Raw genomic sequence first — 5989 nt, forward strand, 5'->3', positions numbered from 1 at the left:
ATCATAGAATCATTTAACAGCTGGAGTTAGAAGGGACCATAAAGACCATCTAGGGATCCTTGCAACTGTAAGCCTAGAAGTGCATGGTGAGGGGAAAATAGTCTTTGCACCAGGAATTAAACATTCCCAAACTGGAAAAACAGATGGTTCTTCCTACTAAGAGAAGTTCCTAGAGCCAATTCAGCTTCCAGCTGCATGGGAATTAYGGTCATCCTAGAGGCTGCAGAGAGGCACTCCTGTGTGTCACATGGCATGGGACTATGCACTGACAGCTTGGGAGCTGGGAAGGGTAACGAGCCCTTCACACAGGGCATCCAACAGGCCAGAGGGCCAGAACCCCTTCCTGCCCTCTCCCACTTGCATGTTCTCAGATAATGCAGAAGGTCAGGATGTGAAAGTGTATGAGGGAACTGGGCACCCAACTGCCATACAGAAAGAATGGTCAAAAGCGAACTGACTACTTAAGRTGACATGTTAAGTAAAAGCAAAAGACTTTGAAACATCACTACCCACCCTTCTATATCTGTTTATTTTTATTAGAAAGAAAATTGGACTATCCTACTCTAGAGCAGCATGTCTAGAGCACTGGGTGAAGGACTCTGATGAGATATTTCTTTATCTAAGCATCTTRTGTCCTTYCCACCACCCTGAACTAAYTTTCATTGCACTTTTSRCAATGGATAAAATTAGGCTGATTTCAAATAAAAGGATGTTTTCCTGTGGTCCATGGAAAAACAAATAAGAACTTGAGTCACTTGTGACATATCTTAAAGAATTCAAGGTATTAGATTTAATTGTCTCTATTAAATATATTATCCCTGAGATAACTTCTTGTAGTTTTGAAGCACCTGAGAAAATACTGTGGATTGGAAACTTGAGAAAGATCATCTTTAGTGCCACTGTGATTGTAAATTGCAATGATGGCAGACAGATGRAAGATTCTCTGCTGATTTGAAAGATAAATACATTACAGCAATCATAAAAGCACCTTCAGTCAGAGCAAAGGAATCTCTACTAAAGCTCTGTAAGAATAAACAGGATATTAGCTGAGATTCATTATTGCTGCCTTTGTAGATGTCTATATTTAAGCTAGTTCAGAAACAGGATAAACCTGATTGCTGCTGCTCACAGTGAGCATAAGGCATCTGAGATGTGAAACAGGAAGTTAGATTTCTTCTGGGAAAAGAAAAAGAAGAAAATGTAACTTTTAAGAAAGGTTTCCACTGATCTAAGTCTGTCAATGGTTCTCAGCAATCCCATTAAAAAAAAGTCTGAACTGCATTTGAAATAGGAAAAAAAAGAAAATTCCCTTTGAGGATTTGTAGAAATTTTCACATCATCCAAGGAAACTTGTATGTTTTCTTAWGTGATTTTTGTGTTGTTTGTCATCCCTACAACATGAACTATTAGTTAGTCTATCAGTTTGAAAAATAAGCAATGAGTTAAAATGTTGGTACATATTTTTCCATTTTTTTTTAAATTTTACAACCATAGTTAGAGAGAAAATGGACAGGCAAAACAAACAAAAAAAAACAACAACAAAAAAAACCAACAAACCCTACAAAAAAATCCCAACAAACAAACAACAAAAATAAACCCTACATGCTTTTTGGTTTGTACTGAGACAGGGAATCCTTGCCACTTATGTAGCACTGGTGGCACTGGGCACAACACATTCAGAAACAGGCAACTATGATTTACAATATTGCTGATAAGAGAAGAGGGACTGATGCCTACCTGGACTTGTCCAAAGCATTTGACTCTGTACAACACAACAACTTTGTCTCCAGACTRGAGAGACATGGATTAGATGGTTGAACCACTCAGAGGACGAGGAATTGTCTGGATGGTTGTACCCAAAGGGTTGTGGACACGCGGCGTTCCTTGGGAGTCTGTACTGTTGTACACTGTTTAACACTTTTATCAAGGACATGGACAGTGGGATCAAGCAAGGCTGCAGATGACACCAAGCTGTGKGATGTGGCAAGGCTGGGGGGAAGGGATGCCATCCAGAGGGATCTGGGCAAGCTCAAGAAGATGATCTGGGGGCTGGAGCACCTCTCCTGTGAAGATAGGCTGAGAATTGTGTTGTTCAGCCCTGACAAAGAGAAGGCTCCAGGAACACCTTRAAGCATCTTCCAKTACTTAAAGGGGGCTACRAGAGCTGGGGAGRGGCTTTCTCCAAGGTGATAGAACCTGGGGTAAGGGCTCTAAACTAAAAGAGTGTGGGCTTAGATGAGCTATTAGGAAGAAATTCTTTACAATGAAGGTGGTGAGATGCTGGAAAAGGTTGCCCAAAAAACCTGTGGAGGCTCCATCCCTGGAAGTTTTTGATGCCAGGCTGGGTGGGGCTTTGARCAAYCYGGCCTARTGAAAGGTGGTCCTGCTCATGGCAGGGGGTTGGAACCAGATGATCTTTAAAGTCTCTTTCMATCAAAAYCATGCTGATTCTATAACTAAATACAATATAATCTGAAGTATAATAGTAGAAATAAGTAATGGAAAAACAGAGTGGCAAATGATGACAAAGAAAACTGAGAAGGAGCTGCTTACTTCAGTCCAGAAAATCTAAAACTAAGTCAAAATTTCAGACCAACATTTTGATGAAGAGTGCTGGAGCTCTGCCATGAATTAATGAGAAGATTATTTTTCTTTAAAAGACACAGAGTAGCTGGACACTAGCTTAACAATGTAATTATCAAATGAAAGAGAACTGTTATGTTACTGTGAACCTGCATAAAGGCTTTTATAATTACTGATGTTTTGGCCTGTCTTTGTTTTAGAAGACCAAGCATTTTAATATTTTTGGATAAAATACATTCAGMTACGTTGTCTGAAATAGGAGGTTTACTCATATGTAGTCAATCAAATATTATCTTTCCTAGACTGCTTTTCAAATAGGAAGGCTGTATATGCATGACATTTTACTCAGTTTGTTGTGCCAGAAACCTGGGTACATGAATAATTACTTTATAAAAGAGCAAAAATTTAAGTTTCATAAATGATGGTGAGAGTCTAAACACGTAAACCAATCTTTTAAATAATGATTTTTCTTTTCCTCAAATGTCTTTACATAATGGCAAGTGTGGATATATTAATGAAAGGTTTATATGAACACTTGTAAAAATGACTCTAAGAATTATTGGCCTCTGAAAATTTTGCTCTGTGTCCCTCTGACTCATCATTGCATAGGTAAGGCACAATAATATGTACCAAAAGCCTGTTTTTTTCATTTTGTTGACTTGAATATATATAGGATATTAGGATGCTATTTTCTTGTTGCTTGCTTCCTTAAWAACTAAACTAGCTAGACATATCAAATATAATTTCATAAATAAAACAGGGACAAAAATAGTATAACTATGATGGTATAAAGAAGTAGAAGAGAAAGACATCAGAAGCTGAAAAGCTTCCATAAAATACGGTTTTTCAGTGAGAATGTAAATCTTGTAGTAACGGGCACATGGAATGATGTACATGTTACTGTAACACAGCTATCTGATGCAGGCTCCCAGCTCTTTTCCTCTCATAYTAGAACTGTTCCAAAATTTCATGATAAAAGCCTCATGGTTGTCCCTTTCAATCCTGCTGACTTCTGCTTTCAAATTCAAAGCACACAGAAGAGGGATAGTTTAGATCCTATCAACAGGTCTAGAGAAATGTGTCACGGTCTGGTGAATAAATGTATCTGTTTCATAAAGACAAATTATATATGCTGTACAATTGCAATAAACCTTACTTTAAAAGAGAAGTGACAGAAGGGGAATACTCAATTGGCAACACATGCAAACCAGAAAATTCTCACATGCCAATATTATCTCATTAAAGCCTTGCTTAGAAATGGTTTTAACATGCTCCCCACAAACAATAACTTTTGTTTAATGTCTCTGCTATTAACTAGCATTTTCAGTAGACACTAAGATGTCTTTAAACAACCATTCAACTTAAACAGTCTTGAATGATACACTATGTGAACAAAGCAAAAATAGAATACTGACATTTTTCTCCTTTCTAGCAGGACACCTAAAAGCTGGGTAATGATGAATGCTGGTCCTTGCTCACTCTCTCGCAGACTACTGCTGAGAAGCTACACTGCCATTTCTGTCCTAGCTAATATTCCCTGTGGACATTACTCTCATTTCTGTTACTTCTTTTGCATGCTGTATGTGACCAGTGCACTGACCAGAATGAGCAGGTCCCCACATCTGTGTTCAGAACAGCAGTAACTTGCCAAAGAGAAGCAGGCATTGATCCTAATTCTTGCAGCTGCACCAAAAGCCTCACCAAAAGCTAATGTTCCATTGCAGTGTGCTCAGGTGCCAGGGCTTATTCAAATTGAAGCTGACAGCACAATCTTAATCCTGTTTCCCTGTGCATCTGTATTGCAATAATACAGACTGTAATTACATGATCACATATATTTGCACAAATGAATTTGATAGTAYACAAATTTACTACAATCTAGGTGTGTGCACCTTCCTAAAATCAAGAGACATATCAAGGTATATTAATACTTATTTGAAATCATGCAGTCCACAATATACCTACTGACATATTGGTTACATTCTGCTGAAAAGTTATTGCTAGGAGCAGCCAAAGTTATATTTATTATATCTGAGCTCTCTACTGTAGAATCACATCATCAGTTTCTAAATAGGTCTTTTGTCTTTGTTATTATTAAARAGAATTGATGGGGGGAAAGAAGCTTCAGAATAAAGCTTTTGGGATTTAAGACTGGCTTTCAAAGTATGCCAAGAGCATGCATGATGACCCTATTTCCTCAGGGATGTGGTTTCCATATAGCACTCTAGGACTGTCAGGTGGGGCTAATTCCTTGACCCAACATAGGGGAAGCAGAAAGACAAGCTACTGCCAAGCCTGGCTACTGGCTTACTCTGAGGGAGGTCAGCAGCACTGGAGGGGCTGAGACAGCTGTAGAGCAAGGCTGCAGACTTCCCAAAGGGTGGGAGATTGTGTGCTGAACAGTCTATATTCTCCACATCTCTAGAGCAAAAAGAATCAAGCAGCTGTTTGAGGAAGAGGAATTGCCATCAGACCAGAGAAGAGACTGTCACAGGAACATGACTGATGCTGAATATGTAGAATAGACTCCTCCAGGACTTAGACGCTTTTCACAAAAGTAAGGGAGAAGAGCAGTATGGTATAAATGATATCAAAARTAAAATTAAATGAACTTTTCAACCCAGGATGGCACATGTAGCACCTGGCAGAGTGCCTAATGAAGGTGTTATCACAAGTGAGTTCCTGCTCCATATGTAAATTCACATTCACTTTTTAGCTCAGTTAAGGAACACTTTTCTGAAGTCAGTGGCTGAATCACCTTGCTTTGGTCCATGATGTGGAGAGGTCTCCAGGCTCACAAGCATTACGCCCTTCACAAGAAAGGAGTGAGATGGACTCAGTCCAGGAATGCACCTAATGCATGCCAGCCAGCAGCCGGCAGATAGATCATTGCACTGGGCTGGACCTAGTCTGAATAAACCTCTGCAAAACATGAGCTGTGTGGAAATCATGCCCTCAACACCACAACTAATATCAGCTAATGTCAATGCAGCCTCAGCCACCAGCACAACAGGTAACAAATTAAATCAACAAGCTGGCCCTGAGAGTATGAACAAACTTTAGATTTCTGAAGGTGTTTGGAACGTATACCCAGACATTTTCTATTTAGTCAAGAACATTTTCCCTAACATAATGCAACTCCCAAGTTGTACACAAATTCACACTACAGCCTGTGCACATTTCACTAAGCTAAGTTTAACCCTTCTCCATATAAGATATCTTCTGTTTCATTTGCATTTTAAAACTATTAACTAGTGCCATTAGTTGTGCATGCATGTGGAGAGAACAATATTAACAGAAACAGTATGGAAAGGAAAGACGTTCCTTTGGTTTCCAACTTGATACATCTTGTCTTGGTGCAAGACCATGTTGTGGTTCAAAATCTCTTAGCCTGGGCATTTTCCTC

The sequence above is a fragment of the Malurus melanocephalus genome, unplaced genomic scaffold (assembly GCF_030028575.1).
Source record: "Malurus melanocephalus ecotype Western Australia unplaced genomic scaffold, MMel_1.1 scaffold_333, whole genome shotgun sequence".
NCBI classification, from domain to species: domain Eukaryota; kingdom Metazoa; phylum Chordata; class Aves; order Passeriformes; family Maluridae; genus Malurus; species Malurus melanocephalus.